This window comes from Apium graveolens, chromosome 4 (assembly GCF_009905375.1).
Source record: "Apium graveolens cultivar Ventura chromosome 4, ASM990537v1, whole genome shotgun sequence".
NCBI classification, from domain to species: Eukaryota; Viridiplantae; Streptophyta; class Magnoliopsida; order Apiales; family Apiaceae; genus Apium; species Apium graveolens.
In genome coordinates this window covers 153,393,990-153,412,020 of record NC_133650.1, presented here as the reverse complement: position 1 = coordinate 153,412,020, position 18,031 = coordinate 153,393,990, and the positions used below count along the sequence as shown (strand labels likewise).

At 38.2% G+C, this 18,031-nt stretch overlaps 1 non-coding gene across 1 annotated transcript; it reads left to right on the top strand.

Annotated features, from left to right (window-relative positions):
• The first annotated feature begins 14,506 nt into the window (after positions 1–14,506).
• On the top strand, positions 14,507–14,613 carry LOC141722845 (small nucleolar RNA R71). The gene has a single exon (XR_012575844.1). It is a non-coding gene; the product is annotated as a small nucleolar RNA R71 (small nucleolar RNA).
• Positions 14,614–18,031: the final 3,418 nt, after the last annotated feature.

The following is an 18,031-nucleotide window of genomic DNA, read 5'->3' as shown; positions in this document are numbered from 1 at the left end:
ATCCACTCACTTTTGGCCAAATAAAAACCAAACTAACATGATTATTACTCCACATTCACCCCACCATTTCCACTTTCCTCCTTTCCTCCCCCTCCTCTCGGCTCTCCCCTCTCCTCTCGGCTTTTTGGCCGAAGCCATACCCCCTCCCTTTTCTTCATTCTTCATTCAAGCTCCCACTTTGCAATCAAGTAAATGTTACTTCCTATATCTTGATCATACATAATTCAAAGAGTGATGAGTGAAAAGTTTAAGTTTAAAGGTTGCATGTAAAGGTTTTAGTGAAACTCAAAATACAACCTTGATTCTTGTGAGTTTAGGGTTGTTTTTGAGAGGACTACAAGGAATGGAGAAGTGCCAAATCTTGAGAGGGAAACTCTTGATGATTAAATGGCCATTCCCATCCATTTCATTCGTCCATGACCATATGGGAGCTGAATGAATGGTCCTTAAGACTATTCTTGTTGCTTAAATCAATTTTTGCATGTTTATGTGATAATGACTTGAATTTTGTGGTGAAAATTTGATAAAACTCTTTGCATGCTAAGTGATCATCTAGGTATATCTTATGCTAGGCTTTCATGTCAATTTTTTGATAGAACATATGTAGAAAATGTGTTGTTTTGGTTTGAAAAACCCGAAGGCATGCATGCATGTGGATTTCTCTTAGAATGTTGTAAGATTTTGATCATTTGGAAAGATTTTATTAGTGAGCCTTAATTTCAGTAGGAATAATGTGTTAATATTAATTTATGCTTCTTGTTGCATGGTAATAATTCATGGTTATCTTTTATAAAAATATATATCTTGTTGTTTCAAAAGCATGAAGATTTGTGATTTGTGAAGTGTAGTCTCTTTTGTTTTGCCATAATTGTACCTTAGGTAATGATGATCTCACCAAGGTTATTTTGAGAATAAGGGAGTTAGTTCATTAGAATACCATGTATAGGTCTTGGTTTAAGTATTTAGTTGTTGTTAGTTGAGTTTGTCAAGTCAAAACCTTGGAAAATGAGAGTTATAGTTTCTGCAGAAAAATCAGTATAGCACCCTGAGGTTTAGAGTGAGTTTTGACCATGTCATTGGTGTGCACTTTGAGGCCCAAGCTACCAGAAGTTAGTATTGGGAGTATATAAAAGGTTTTAGGAGTTGGTTGGAGATTTGCATGTCATTTGGTTAGGTGCACAAGTAGAATAACAAAATCTGTCCAGCAGGGGACAGTTTTGTTGCAACTTAGAAATAGGGAGATTTGACCATGTCATGGGTAGGCCCTCATTAGGCCCAATTGGGCCTTAGTTAGAGGGAGTGTCAGAGAAGTTTTTCCAACCATAGTTCATAGGATATGAGTTAGAACAATGTGTCACAAGTTAATTCAAGTCAGGGCATTTTCTGCCCAGAAAAACAGGGGAACCTTGGACTTTTAGCTTAGGCCCAAGAAGGCCCAAGCCAGGCCCTTGAGCCACATCAAGTTTGTGAGATGCCCTTAGGTCAGGAGAGTCTTGTGTAAAAGTTTTGAAGGAAAACTTGTAGTTTAAGAGTGTCTAATGTACTCAAGAAACCATAGTTGTCATTCTGAAATTTGCACCAGTGAGCACTTTCATTTATCACGTAGTTTTAGAACACTTAAAAGTGAGTATTAGGTCGACCACCATAGTTGTAAGATAGTATAAGGTCAGTAGAGCAAAAGGCACAAGTGAGGGTCAATAGGTTTTGGATAATTTAGGAAAGGCACATCGAGTTAGGAAGCCAAAATTTGAAGATCTTGTCTAGTTTAGCGACCAAGTGACTTAAGTTGTGAGTCGAGATCATCCAAGCCTAGTGTTGCATTATGGTATTATTTGGTATTAATATACGATATGTGATTATGTGGCTACGTGTGTACAATTGGAATATAAAGGTGGATATAAATTAAGTGCATATAGGCGTAAGTGCCATCCGTGTTTATTTTCGGGTTGTAAATAGGTTGAGATGGTAAGAATATATTATAATGAGGATTATTATTATTTATGTAGGATCTCGAGACAAGGGAAAACTTGCCATAAAAGTCGAGTGAAGCTCCAGTTGCTCCTACCAGTCAGACCAGACCAGCCTATCTCAAGGCAAGTGATTCAACTTGACCTTCATATTTACTATAAATAGTTCATATTTATCGATGCAATTATCCTGAGTCATTTTGATATGTTTAAATCAAGCGTATCTCTCGCTTATCTTTGAATTACATAGAGATGCCATGAACCCTCAAGTATGTATTGCAAGTAGTTCAAAAGTCTTTTCATGATAGTTAAATGCCATTATAAAATAAAGAGTTGTTATATTACTTGATTGATCCTCTTGCTTAACATGATGATGATTCCTAAGTATTGATATCTCATCCTGATACTTCAACCCCTATAGAACCTTACCTTGAACTTTGATAGTCAGAAACTTACCAACATGATTCCTCATTGATTGATACCCTCTTTCCTATCCTAAAGCTTGATAATTCTGATATATACATTCATCCTGAGCTAGAGATCATTACCTTAACACACATAGTATTCATGACGCTTATCTTCTTAATGATCCAACACCTGTACCTTGACGAGAAACCATTGCTTTAAGCCCAGTTTGGCATTACCCCTTCATATTATCCATTAGTCTCACCATATTTTCCTGTCCAAGTTCTGACATATGAAAACCTTTTCGTTACCCTAATAAAGTAAAGTTTTGTGAATCATGGCCCTGAGATTTAGTACCATATTTCCCGTATTTCGAGTTTATCTATATTCCCTTAATAAAAATGTGTACTGTTAAAAGAGATTTTGTTACAATTCGGTATCAGCTTTTGAAATAAATAAAATATGGGTTTTCAGTCCCAAAGGGGGATAAATGTTTTCTTGAATAGTGGATCTGGACTGAGACGCGAGTCCTTTCCACACTTATATTAGGCTTAAAAGTTGCCTAGGGATTCCCGTTAATGTTTTAGAATCCAGCGAGGTTCGGGATTACTTCGCGGCTGATCACCGGCTGTAATCCGTAGCGTCATAAAATGATTTTGATTAAGACATGATTTTAAAATTGTTTTGATACAAGCAAAATGATGCCATCTCTCATAGTTTATCTCTCGTTATCATTAGTTATGTCTTTTCATTGACATTCTTAAAAGTATATCTCGATTTATGCTTTGTGTCGTACTGTTAGCACTTGTTGAGCATTTGGCTCACTTCTTGCTTTACCCTGATATTACAGCTAGCAGCTATGGTTAGATTCAAGCAGACTGCCCGTAAGACCTGTGATGCTGATGCTTATGTTCGAGCTCAGGTAGAATAAGTAATAATAGTTGTGTGAGGACTCGGTATTTGTAATCAGATGTAATAGTTGGTAGTGTTGGGCTGTTCCAAACCCTAAACTGTAAGATCTTGGATTTGGTTGTGTATTCTTCATTAAAATGATGTAATAGCTATATTTATTTTGCTGTTTAAGTTGGGGGTGTGACAGGTTTTGGTATCAGAGCTACGGTTTAGAGTCCCTGGACAGCCCAAATAGGTTATAGGATTTGTGTGTAGGTTATAGATATTATGCGAGAGAGTAGGTTAAGTAAATTATTATTAATACTCCTCTTATTGGTTGTCAGCAAAGGGCGCATTCCTCGTCATCCTCTGGGTCGGACGACACTATTGCTTTCACAGTGTATGCTGAGTTGAGGCGCGAGTTCGACATGCTTCAGGGCAAGTACGACCGACTGATAGACCGACTGAAGAACGTGTATCCGGACAGCCAAAACTACGAAGGGAAGCCCAAGGAGCAGATGACTGCGAGACTTGAGACCTTGGTTCAGTACGTCAACACTAAACTTGAGGAGATGCCAGCGCACCGGGACCGTACCAACCAGTATGTCATTCAGATGGTGGCAGATGAGCTCCAGAGCATTGTGAAGACGCTTCGAGAGGAAAAGACTACCAAGCCCCGTTCAGATGGAGTGAAGCCTTAGTTCTTTCCATTTACCTTTCATGTTGTTGTACTATCAGACTCTATGGAATCCCCAATTGTTTCCATTTTTCCTTTAAATAAGCCTGTTATTCCTAGAATCAGACTATGTCCCAATCCTATGTACTGTGACCTTTAAAATTTCAATAATTATGTGCTATTGTTCCATTTGCTCTCAACTATTATTTTATGTTTTTATCATCATATCTGCTTAATTTGGAAACTTGACCCCATATGTAAATGAGAAAGCCATGCGATACCCTCGAATCATTTTATCATTCATATCTGTTTTGACACAACTCTTATTTCAGGATCATGCCTCCCAAAAAGAAGAACCCAACAACCACCTCCACCACCGACCCAAATATTCTTCGACTACTGGAAACCTTGCAACAGCAAACCAATGCTATAGCTCAACAACAACTAACTCTTCAACAACGAATTGAAAACCAAGATAACTGTGAGCCACACCAACCACCTGAACCACCAGTACCACCTAGACAAATTGTCACCTTCAAGGCTTTTCAGAATGTGAATCCACCTGCATTTCATGATACCACTGATCCAGTGATAGCTAACACATAGATCAAGGAGATGGAAAGGGCTTTTGAGTTGGTACAGTTAGGAGACAATCAGAAGACGCCGTATGCTACTTACTTCTTAAAGGGAGAAGTTATCTATTGGTGGGAATCAGTAAAGGCTATGGAAGTCACTCAGCAGGTTTCTTGGGAGAGATTTAAGAAGTTATTTATGGACAAGTATTACCCTAAGTACATGCAGAATCAGATGGAGCTAAAATTTCTGGAGTTGAAGCAAGGGAACATGACTGTATTGGAGTATGAGAAGAAGTTCACTGAGTTGTTAAGGTTTGTGACAAAGTATACCAGCACTGAGCAGGAAAAAGCAAAGAAATTTCAGCAAGGATTGGAGCCTTGGATCAGAGATAGGGTGGCTATGTTTGAGGTTGAAACTTATGCAGGAGTAGTACAGAAAGCTGCTCTGATTAAGAATAATGGGATGCAGTCAAGGAAAGAGAGGGATAACAAGAAGAGGAAGGTTCCATTTTATGGAGAAAAGTCTGAAGCTGGAAGTTCGCAAGATCGGAATATAAAGAGGATTGGTTTCCAAAAGGGCGGAAATTTTCAAAAGAAGGGAAATTTTGGCAAAAGGCAAGAATCAAAAGGGAACAACTAGGCAAGCCAAGGGCAAGTTCCAGAGACCGGAATACAAGCACTGTGGAAGAAGGCACCCCAGAGTATGCAATAAGCTGAGCATGACCTGTTATAGGTTCAATCAGAAGGGACATTTGGCGAATGAGTGCAAGATGCGGAAGCCAGGAGTTACGTGCTACAAGTGTGGGAAGACTGGACACATGGCTAGGGAGTGTAAGGCAACCGGACCAGTCAAAGCTCTGATGAACGTGGCAAGTACCAGTGCAAGCGTGCCAACTGAGGTATTGGCATTACCTCCACCACCTGCACCAACCCCGCAAGCAACAACAAGGACATTTGATTTGAAGATGAAGGATGCTGTTCAGAATTCTGAGGTGATAGCAGGTACACTTTTACTCAATAATGTCAAAGCTAAAGTATTGATTGATTCGGGAGCAACAAGATCTTTCATATCAGAATCTTTTGTTGATAAGCTCCAATGTGATAAAATGGTTATGAGTGAGGTAGTAAATGTGGTAATTGCGAACCAAGAGAAGATTCCTGTGAATCAATTTTGTCCAAAGTGTGAGATTGATATTTCAGGGTATAAGTTCTCAGCCGACTTGATACTCTTCAAGTTGGAAGAGTTTGATATAATTTTAGGAATGGATTGGTTAGGAGAGAATAGCGCTCAGATAAATTATAAGACCAAGAGAGTGTATTTAAAGATGAAGAGTGGAGAGAAGGTAGTATTTAAGGGGCAGAGGCAAGAGCAATTATTTCTTACAATTGTTCAGGCTAAGAAGTTACTTAGAAAAGGTTGTGAGTCGTTCCTAGCATATGTAGTGGATTCAGAGAGAGACAGCCTTAGAATGGAAGATATTCCTGTAGTTAACGAGTTCCCCGATGTGTTTCCCGACGAACTACCAGGCTTACCACCAGATTGACAAATTGAGTTCGAAATCAACCTTGCTCCAGGCACGGAACCAGTTTCAAAGGCCCCATATAGGATGGCACCAGCAGGATTGAAAGAGTTGGCGAGCCAGCTACAAGAATTATTGGATAAAGGAGTGATACGACCAAGTACGTCGCCATAGGGAGCACCTGTTCTGTTTGTAAGGAAGAAAGATGGGAGTATGCGTCTATGCATAGATTACCGGGAGTTGAATAAGGTGACGATCCAGAACCGCTACCCGCTACCAAGGATAGATGACCTTTTTGATCAGTTGAAGGGAGCAAAATGCTTTTCGAAGATTGATTTGAGATCAGGATACCATCAATTAAAGATCAAAGAAGAAGATATTCCTAAGACCGCATTCAGGACCAGATATGGGCATTATGAATTCCTAGTAATGCCGTTTGGATTGACCAACGCTCTGGCCACATATATGGATTTGATGAATCGGGTATTTAAGAAGTATTTGGACAAATTTGTCATGGTATTCATTGATGACATCCTTATTTATTCTAAGTCGGAAGAAGAACATAAGCAGCACCTCTGGATAGCATTGGAGATACTCCGACAAGAGAAGTTGTATGCCAAGTTTACCAAATGTGAGTTTTGGTTAAAGGAAGTTCAATTTTTGGGGCATGTTATTGGAAATGAGGGAGTTAAAGTGGATCCGGCAAAGAGTGAGGCAGTTATGAGTTGGGAGAGGCCAAAGACTCCTACGGAAGTGCGAAGTTTTCTAGGATTGGCTGGATACTATAGAAGATTCGTCAAGGATTTCTCGAAGATCGCCACGCCATTGACCAAGTTAACCAGAAAGAATCAAAAGTTTGAATGGAGTGCAGATTGTGAAGATAGCTTACAAGAGTTAAAGCAGAAGTTGGTAACAGCTCCGGTGTTGGTACTTCCAGATGATCAAGGGAATTTTGTAATATTCAGCGACGCTTCACATAAGGGTTTGGGTTGTGTGTTGATGCAACACAGTAAAGTGATCGCATATGCGTCAAGACAGTTGAAGCCGCATGAGTTAAAGTACCCGACGCATGACTTGGAACTAGCCGCCATAGTGTTCGCACTCAAGATCTGGAGACATTACCTCTATGGAGAGAAGTGTGAAATCTACACGGATCACAAGAGTTTAAAGTACATTTTTACTCAGAAATAGCTCAATATGAGGCAGAGGAGATGGCTGGAATTGATCAAGGACTATAACTGTTCGATAAATTACCATCCTGGAAAGGCGAACGTAGTGGCCGATGCTCTGAGTAGGAAGGAGAGATTAAATATGATGATAACATCAAAAGAGTTATCTGAAGAAATCGAAAGATTAGAATTGGAACTTTGTGCTTATGGAAAAGTCGATGAAGTTTGTCGTGCAATGACCTTTCAGCCAACACTAGTGGAAACGATAAAGAAGTGTCAAGAGGAAGTAATGGAAATAGAGAAGAATCAGTTATCTGGAGAGGAGATTAATACTCAAAGGGATGAGCAAGGGATACTAAGGTTTTCATCCAGAATATGGATTCCCCATGTACCTGAATTAAAGAATGAGATCCTCCATGAAGCCCACAATTCAAAATTTTCAATCCACCCGGGAAGCACCAAGATGTATCGAGACTTAAAGAAGAACTTTTGGTGGCCAAATATGAAGCGAGACGTGGCAGAATGGGTTGCGAAGTGCTATACTTGTCAGAAAGTAAAGGCAGAACATCAACGACCAAGCGGATTAATTCAGCCCCTGAAGGTTCCAGAATGGAAATGGGAAAATATCGCTATGGACTTTATAGTGGGACTATCGCGAACAAAATCCTGGCATGATGCAATATGGGTTATAATTGATCGTCTTACGAAGTCGGCGCATTTCCTTCCAATAAATGAAAAGTCGCCACTGGACAAGTTGGTTCATCTGTATGTGTGCGAAATCGTACTATGGCATGGAGTACCCGTATCAATAGTTTCAGATAGAGATCCCCGATTTAACTCGAGATTTTGGAAGCAATTTCAGGAATGTTTTGGCACAAAGTTGAATATGAGTACGGCGTACCACCCGCAGACTGATGGCCAGAGTGAAAGGACAATTCAAATGATCGAAGACATGTTGCGCAGTTGTGCAATCAATTTTGCAGGAAGTTGGGACGATCACTTGCCGTTGATTGAATTCTCTTACAACAACAGCTATCATTCCAGTATCGGCATGCCACCATACGAAGCTTTGTACGGGCGAAAATGTAGATCACCAACAAGTTGGGATGAAGTGGGAGAAGGAAGAATTCTCGGCTCGGAATTGGTACAACAGTTGCATGACTCGGTCAAGTTAATTCAGAAAAGGTTGCTTGCTGCTCAAGATAGACAGAGGAAGTATGCGGATCCAGCGCGTAAGGACGTTCAATTCCAAATTGGCGAAGCTGTGTTGCTGAAGGTGTCACCTAGAAAAGGGTTGATAAGATTTGGCAAGAAAGGGAAGTTAGCACCTAGATACATAGGTCCTTTTGAGATTTTGAGTCAAGTGGGAAAGGTGGCCTATGAGTTGGCCTTACCACCTCAGTATTAGCATGTGCATAATGTATTCCATGTGTCATTGGTTAAGAAGTACAATCCTGACGCTAGCCATGTGATAGCATATGAACCTGTAGAAATTCAGGCAGACCTGTCATTTGTGGAGCAACCAGTTAAAATACTCGACTGGCAAGTAAAGAGTCTTAGAAATAAGTCAGTAAAGTTAGTAAAAGTACTTGGAGGAACCCTAAGGTCGAAGAGTCGACTTGGGAGTTAGAGTCTGATATGCGTTCCTAGCATCCTCATCTTTTCTCTTAGATTCTGGGGACAGAATCCCTTAAGGGGGAGAGGATGTTACGACCGGCATTTTATGTAATATTATTTGTGTATTGGGTATAATATTAAAGTCAAATGAAAATATATTCAATGATTGTACGCTAGTGTGAGTGAAAATTTCTGCATTATAAATTTGCTTTGTGTAGTATATGATTTTTCAAAGCAAGAGTTTATTTAATTTCTTTATTTTTGATTTATAAGGAATATTCTAAGCTTTGGAAAAATTTTCTTTTAAAAGGTATTTTGTTCACAAATTTTGAAAATGATTTTATAAAGTCTCTAAAAATCCAAGTTATTTTATGGTATAAATTTTATAATTTTTGAACTTGTATTTTATTTTATAAAAATAAATCTTTATAAATTTTATTTGTTATAATTATCAAATTACATGGCTACCCTTGCATGCAAATACTCTTCCAATTCAACTAAGGGGCAAGGAAAACATTTCCAACCCCACTCACTTTCATTCTACTAACCAAATTACCACTTTACCCTTGCATGCAAATCTACCTAACTATATTGGAAGGTTACTCTTGTAAAATCTCAAATCCACTCACTTTTGGCCAAATAAAAACCAAACTAACATGATTATTACTCCACATTCACCCCACCATTTCCACACTCCTCATTTCCTCCCCCTCCTCTCGGCTCTCCCCTCTCCTCTCGGCTTTTTGGCCGAAGCCATACCCCCCTCCCTTTTCTTCATTCTTCATTCAAGCTCCCACTTTGCAATCAAGTAAATGTTACTTCCTATATCTTGATCATACATAATTCAAAGAGTGATGAGTGAAAAGTTTAAGTTTAAAGGTTGCATGTAAAGGTTTTAGTGAAACTCAAAATACAACCTTGATTCTTGTGAGTTTAGGGTTGTTTTTGAGAGGACTACAAGGAATGGAGAAGTGCCAAATCTTGAGAGGGAAACTCTTGATGATTAAATGGCCATTCCCATCCATTTCATTCGTCCATGACCATATGAGAGCCGAATGAATGGTCCTTAAGACTATTCTTGTTGCTTAAATCAATTTTTGCATGTTTATGTGATAATGACTTGAATTTTGTGGTGAAAATTTGATAAAACTCTTTGCATGCTAAGTGATCATCTAGGTATATCTTATGCTAGGCTTTCATGTCAATTTTATGATAGAACATATGTAGAAAATGTGTTGTTTTGGTTTGAAAAACCCCAAGGCATGCATGCATGTGGATTTCTCTTAGAATGTTGTAAGATTTTGATCATTTGGAAAGATTTTGTTAGTGAGCCTTAATTTCAGTAGGAATAATGTGTTAATATTGATCTATGCTTCATGTTGCATGGTAATAATTCATGGTTATCTTTTATAAAAATATATATCTTGTTGTTTCAAAAGCATGAAGATTTGTGATTTGTGAAGTGTAGTCTCTTTTGTTTTGCCATAATTGTACCTTAGGTAAGGATGATCTCACCAAGGTTATTTTGAGAATAAGGGAGTTAGTTCAGTAGAATACCATGTATAAGTCTTGGTTTAAGTATTTAGTTGTTGTTAGTTGAGTTTGTCAAGTCAAAACCTTGGAAAATGAGAGTTATAGTTTCTGCAGAAAAATCAGTATAGCACCCTGAGGTTTAGAGTGAGTTTTGACCATGTCATTGGTGTGCAATTTGAGGCCCAAGCTACCAGAAGTTATTATTGGGAGTATATAAAAGGTTTTAGGAGTTGGTTGGAGGTTTTCATGTCATTTGGTTAGGTGCACAAGTAGAATAACAAAATCTGTCTAGCAGGGGACAGTTTTGTTGCAACTTAGAAATAGGGAGATTTGACCATGTCATGGGTAGGCCCTCATCAGGCCCAATTGGGCCTTAGTTAGAGGGAGTATCAGAGAAGTTTTTCCAAGCATAGTTCATAGGATATGAGTTAGAACCATGTGTCACAAGTTAATTCAAGTCAGGGCATTTTCTGCCCAGACAAACAGGGGAACCTTGGACTTTTAGCTTAGGCCCAAGAAGGCCCAAGTCAGACCCTTGAACCACATCAAGTTTGTGAGATGCCCTTAGGTCAGGAGAGTCTTGTGTAAAAGTTTTGAAGGAAAACTTGTAGTTTAAGAGTGTCTAATGTACTCAAGAAACCATAGTTGTCATTCTGAAATTTGTACCAGTGAGCACTTTCACTTATCACATAGTTTTAGAACACTTAGAAGTGAGTATTAGGTCGACCACCATAGTTGTAAGATAGTATAAGGTCAGTAGAGCAAAAGGCACAAGTGAGGGTCAATAGGTTTTGGATAATTTAGGAAAGGCACATCGAGTTAGGAAGCCAAAATTTGAAGATCTTGTCTAGTTTAGCGACCAAGTGACTTAAGTTGTGAGTCGAGATCATCCAAGCGTAGTGTTGCATTATGGTGTTATTTGGTATTAATATACGATATGTGATTATGTGGCTATGTGTGTACAATTGGAATATAAAGGTGGATATAAATTAAGTACATATAGGCCTAAGTGCCATCCGTGTTTAATTTCGGGTTGTTTAATTTCGGGTTGTAAATAGGTTGAGATGGTAAGAATATATTATAATGAGGATTATTATTATTTATGTAGGATCTCGAGACGAGGGAAAACTTGCCATAAAAGTCGAGTGAAGCTCTAGTTGCTCCTACCAGTCAGACCAGACCAGCCTATCTCAAGGCAAGTGATTCTACTTGACCTTCATATTTACTATAAATAGTTCATATTTATCGATGCAATTATCCTGAGTTATTTTGATATGTTTAAATCAAGCGTATCTCTCGCTTATCTTTGAATTATATAGAGATGCCATGAACCCTCAAGTATGTATTGCAAGTAGTTCAAAAGTCTTTTCATAATAGTTAAATGCCATGATAAAATAAAGAGTTGTTATATTACTTGATTGATCCTCTTGATTAACATGATGATGATTCCTAAGTATTGATATCTCATCCTGATACTTGAACCCCTATAGAACCTTACCTTGAACTTTGATAGTCAGAAACTTACCAACATGATTCCTCATTGATTGATACCCTATTGCCTATCCTAAAGCTTGACAATTCTGATATATACATTCATCCTGAGCTAGAGATCATTACCTTAACACCCATAGTATTCATGAAGCTTATCTTCTTAATGATCCAACACCTGTACCTTGACGAGAAACCATTGCTTTAAGCCCAGTTTGGCATTACCCCTTCATATTATCCATTAGTCTCACCATATTTTCCTGTCCAAGTTCTGACATATGAAAACCTTTTGGTTACCCTAATAGAGTAAAGTTTTGTGAATCATGGCCCTGAGATTTAGTACCATATTTCCCGTGTTTCGAGTTGATCTATATTCCCTTAATAAAAATGTGTACTGTTAAAAGAGATTTTGTTAAAATTCGGCATCAGCTTTTGAAATAAATAAAATATGGGTTTTCAGTCCCAAAGGGGGATAAATGTATTCTTGAATAGTGGATCTGGACTGAGACGCGAGTCCTTTCCACACTTATATTAGGCTTAAAAGTTGCCTAGGGATTCCCATTAATGTTTTAGAACCCAGCGAGGTTCGGGATTACTTCGCGGCTGATCACCGGCTGTAATCCGTAGCGTCATAAAACGATTTTGATTAAGACATGATTTTAAAATTGTTTTGATACAAGCAAAATGATGCCATTTCTCATAGTTTATCTCTCGTTATCATTAGTTATATCTTTCTATTGACATTCTTAAAAGTATATCTCGATTTATGCTTTGTGTCGTACTGTTAGCACTTGTTGAGCATTTGGCTCACTTCTTGCTTTACCCTGATATTACAGCTAGCAGCTATGGTTAGATTCAAGTAGACTGCCCGTAAGACCTGTGATGCTGATGCTTATGTTCGAGCTCAGGTAGAATAAGTAATAATAGTTGTGTGAGGACTCGGTATTTGTAATCAGATGTAATAGTTGGTAGTGTTGGGCTGTTCCAAACCCTAAACTGTAAGATCTTGGATTTGGTTGTGTATTCTTCATTAAAATGATGTAATAGCTATATTTATTTTGCTGTTTAAGTTGGGGGTGTGACATAGAAATAGTTTATCTTATTATCTTGTCTTTTTATCATGTAACTTGGTGATATATAAACCAAGGGTAGCAGGTTGAACTGCATCTAAGTGAGTAAGCATTTTACCAGAGAAATAGATAAGCAAAATCTGTAAATAATTTCTCTGTTATTGTTGTTCAACTTGTAAGCAGTTGTGTACATTTTGTAACACAGAGTTCTCTACTTAATATATACCTTTGGTGGAAAAGTTCAATCCACCAGAAAGTTTTTAAATACTTGTATTTAAATGCTTTGTGTTTTGATTTCTAATTAACTTTCATTCCGCATTATTGAAAAATTAAACACAGTTATTTATTTATAGAGGAACTGTTCTTAAAATCCAAGAAGAAGCCAGAATTCCATTCAACCCCCCCCCCTTCTGTAATTCTTGTTTAGATTGTTTGGGAATAATAGAGGCAACTTATTTTGCAACACAGCACTGCATTCCTCTGTAAGAGCAACGGTCTTTAAGTCGTCGAGCTTCACTTTCTGAGAAAATAGCTTTTATAAACTTCATTTAGCTAAGCATTTGATCAAGAGCTTCAACGAAAGGTATGTTGATATGAAGTTTCTTGAAAACTTCCAAGAACTTAGATAATTGCTTATCCAAATTTTGCTTTTGCAGCCACTTAGGAAAGGGGGTGGAGGATAAACGTGTTTTTCCCTGTATTACCCTCAGGAGGAGTGTTGATAACAGCTGTCTTCCTTGGTTCCACTTCTACTTCCTTCTGCACTTCTTCTTCATCCACAACTTTAACTTCTGGAACTTGAGAGTTTTCAGGATTTGCAACATTCCCAGACCTCAATGTGATTGCCTTAACCTGCCCTTTAGCTTCCCTCTTGCCTGTCATTTCAGTATCAATAGGGAGTGTACCATGTTGTCGATTTAGTAAGGTATTGGCAATCTGCCCAGTTTGATTCTCCAAGGTCTTAATAGAAACCGCTTGGCTCTTGCACATGAGTCTCAACTCCTCCAACTAAGATTTTTCATTAGATAGTGGTAGCTGCTGAAGTTGGAGTTGTTGTCTTGGTGCATATTACGGCTGTTGAAAACCAGGAGGGTTGTATTGCTTTGCTGCATACTGCTGATAAGGCTGTTGCACCGCATTCTGAGTGTTGTTCCAGCTAAAGTTAGGATGATTATGGTTGTTGGGATGTTAGGTGGTTGGAGCTGGTTGTTGCGACCTCTGAAAGTTGCTCACGAACTGAGCTGATTCACTAGAAATAGCACACTGTTTCGTCTCATACGCACCAACATAAAGCTCACAGACACTAAGGATCTGATTAACTCCAAAATTAGCCAAAAAAATCCACCTTCATCATCAAAGCCTGAAGCTGAGCAGCTATAGCAGTAGCTGTATCCACTTCCAGAATTCCTGCTACTTTGCCTTGAGGCATTCTCTGAGTTGGGTTCCGGTATTAATTAGCAGCCATCAACTCAATTAATTCATAAGTTTCATCGTAGCTTTTAGCCCATAAGGCTCCTCCTGATGCTGCATCAAGCATGGGTCTAGAAGTTGCACCCAACCCATTATAAAAGAAGTTAATGATCATCCAGTCAGGCATCCCATGATGAGGACACTTCCTAAGCATCTCTTTGTAGCGATCCCAAGCTTCACACAAAGATTCTCCAAATTGCTGCGCAAATTGAGTAAGAGCATTTCTGATTACAGCAGTCTTCGCCATAGGAAAAAATTTAGTGAGAAAATTCTGAGCCAGATCCCCCAACGTAGTAATAGAGCCTGGTGGTAGAGAATGCAACCAATACGTAGCCTTATCCCTTAGAGAGAATGGGAAAAGCCTCATCTTTATAGCATCTTCAGTAACTCCATTGAACTTAAAAGTGTCACAGATCTTGATGAAATCTCTGATGTGCATGTTGGGACCTTCTATATGAGAACCCTTAAACTGAATTGAATTTTGTATCATCTAAATCGTGCTTGACTTGATTTCAAAGGTGTTAGCCGCGATGGCTGGCCTGATAATGCTATATTAAATTTCATTGATCTTCGGCTTAGAATAGTCCATTAAATCCTTAGGATTCGCTGCTTGATTTCCCATTATGACTAGAGCTTCTTCTTTAACTTTCTCCTCAACAAAAACTTCTTCAACCTTCTCTTCAACAAGAACTTCTTCAATAACTTCCTCCGCTTTATCCAGTGTTCTCATGCAAGATCGAGAAAGCGTTAGCATTCACGCTCTCTAGAGTACCTGAAATACAACAAGTACCCAAGTAAGTAATAATATCCGAGTCAGTGAACTTTAACGACCACTGATGACAAGCACATAAACTAAAAATTAACACCGAGTCCCCGGTAGCGGCGCTAAAAACTTGTTAGGATGAAAACACGCGCTAATATTCACGCAAGTATACGCGATCGCAAGTAATATAGAATTATTTCTAGTTCGTTCCCACATAGACTGGTTTAGGTTAATTTTAATTGATGTACTTATGCATCGATGGTATGGTTATTATTCAATGCTAAGACGCATAACAAGTTGAGATTGATTATAACTAAGATATTGAGTAACATAAAATTAAGTAAGAGATTTAAAGGTTGAATTACTTAAATTAGACAAACATGGGATTCTAACTTCATCACTACTTCATTCAATAGCCTTTTTTAAGAATCCTTAGCATGCAATGGTGATGACAACTAACCAGATAACATGAAACTAGTAAACGTCAGCTTTCATTGCATGAATAACCTACTACCAGACATCCACAAAAGAGATAGAAGCTGAATAGACACCAATTATATTGAGACCCTATATGTCTATAGAATTTGACAACATAAAGGTTTAAGCACAAGTTATTTATCGTGATTACATAGGGCAAGTAAGATGGTTAAAATTACCTACGAATCAAGCATAATAAATACATTAACCTATGCTAGCATGGCAAGTTCTAAACCTCCAAATTCACTTTCACTTTAATAGAGATTAACACGCTATCTTATAAGTTCGCGACGCTCATAAGACGATTAAGCACAACCAATACTAGGATATCATACAATCACCACACAATAAGGTATCGAAACATATTAACTATTGAAATCCATAAGTAAATCAGCTAGAACCCCATGATAACAATTAGCCCATAACCGAACTCATCATCACTGTGGGTTCTGATGAAAGCATGTTAGAATAAACTAAGACTTTATAACTGAATAAATAATCAAAGTATATCACACAAGAGTATAGGTTCAACAAATAAGAAAACTAGCATCCAAGATTACAACTTAAACAAAGAATCACAAGAATAAACTAGATCATCTTCTCCTTGGTTGTACTTGTGCTCCTAGGTCTTTTTGCCGCCTTCTCCTTATGCTTCATTTTGAAAAATGTCTTTAAGTTGTCTATATATAGCAGGCGTAATCAGCATAGAAGTCCAGAAATCAATCTTCTATTCAAAACAGGATTCTTTAGTTTTCGACCTAGCGCGGCCGCACGCTGTCTCAGCGCGGGCACGCTGACTTTCTGCTTCTCTGGCGCGACCGCGCACTATCATAGCGCGGGCGCGCTGAATTCTGGAAAAACTGATTATTTCTTCTTCTTTTGCTGGCTTGTGATATCATTCAACGAGCAATCTTCCCTAGCACCTTCCTAACACCAATTTAGCACCAAAGCAATGCTAAATCTCCTTGATCCCTTATGTATGCCTGAAATGCAAAATACTACAAAAATGAATCAAATACATAAAATACTTGAGTATAAAACACCAATTCAAGCCTTTATAGGATGTTTTAAGTGGACATAAATGCCACTTAACATCGCTGAATTGTGAGATCTCGATGATATAATTGGTGTATTATTGCTTGACGTAGTATATGCTGATATATAACTTGGCGGAGTGGATCATACAAAAATCAGTTCGTAAACCATAGCAGCACGTAAAGTATGATATATATATAATCTGGATTGAGAAAGGATTAACAACTGAACACTTGCGATTAGTTATACAAGATAGTATTGGGTTGTTATTGCAATGCGGACTATAATTCAGTTGAGCTTTGTTGAGTGACATTTATGACACTTTATAACGCTCCGTAAAGCTTTGAATTGATGTTTTGCACTCGAGTTGTTAGTGTTTTTAATGTGTTTTTGTAGTGTTTTTGCATTTCAGGCATTTATCAGTAATACAGGTGAATTGGCATTGTTTTGATGCTAATATGGTGTTAGGATGGTGTCTAGAATAAAAACTCATGAAAAGACCAGCTCAAACCAGCAAGAAAAGAAGAAGTCAATATTTTTTCCAGTGAGACGGCACGCCCGCGCTAAAGAAGCGCGCGGCCGTGCCAGGATGGCAGAATGTCAGCGTGCCCGTACTAGTCAGGTGTGCGGTGGCGCCAGGTCGGGAATTAAAATCCTGTTTCTCATAGAAATTTGATCCAGAAGAATTCTACTCTGCATGGGCTGCTATATAAACATAACTTATGCTCGTTTTTATAACAAGACATATCAGAGCTTAAGGAGAAGGCGTAAGAAGACCGTAGAGCACAAATCAACCATGGCGAAGAAGATCTAATTTATACTTATGATTTTTTGTTTTAAGTTGTAACTTTGGATGCTAGTTTTCTTATTCGTGAACCTATACTCTTGTTTCGTACTTTGTTTTATTAAGTATAAAGACTACATTTATTATACCATGCTTTCATCGGAACCCACGTTGATGATGAGTCCGATTATGGGCTAATCTTTATCGTGGGGTTCCAACGGAATTATTTATGGATTTCTTTAGTTAATTCATTTCAATACTTTAGTGTGTGGTAATTGTATGATAATCTAGTATTGGTTGTGCTTATTAGTCTTATGAGCGTCGCGAACTTATAAGATAGTGTGTTAATCTTTAATGAAGCGAAAGTGAATTTAAGGGTTTAGAACTTGCCATGCTAGCATAGGTTCATTTATGTGTTATGCATGATTCGTAGATAATTTTAACCATCTTACTTGCCCTATGTAATCACGAGAGATAACTTGTGCATTAAACCGTTATGTTGTCAAATTCGATAGACATATAGGGTCTCAATATAATTGGTGTCTATTCAGCTTCTATCTCTGTAATAACTCGAATTTTTGAGACTTTGTA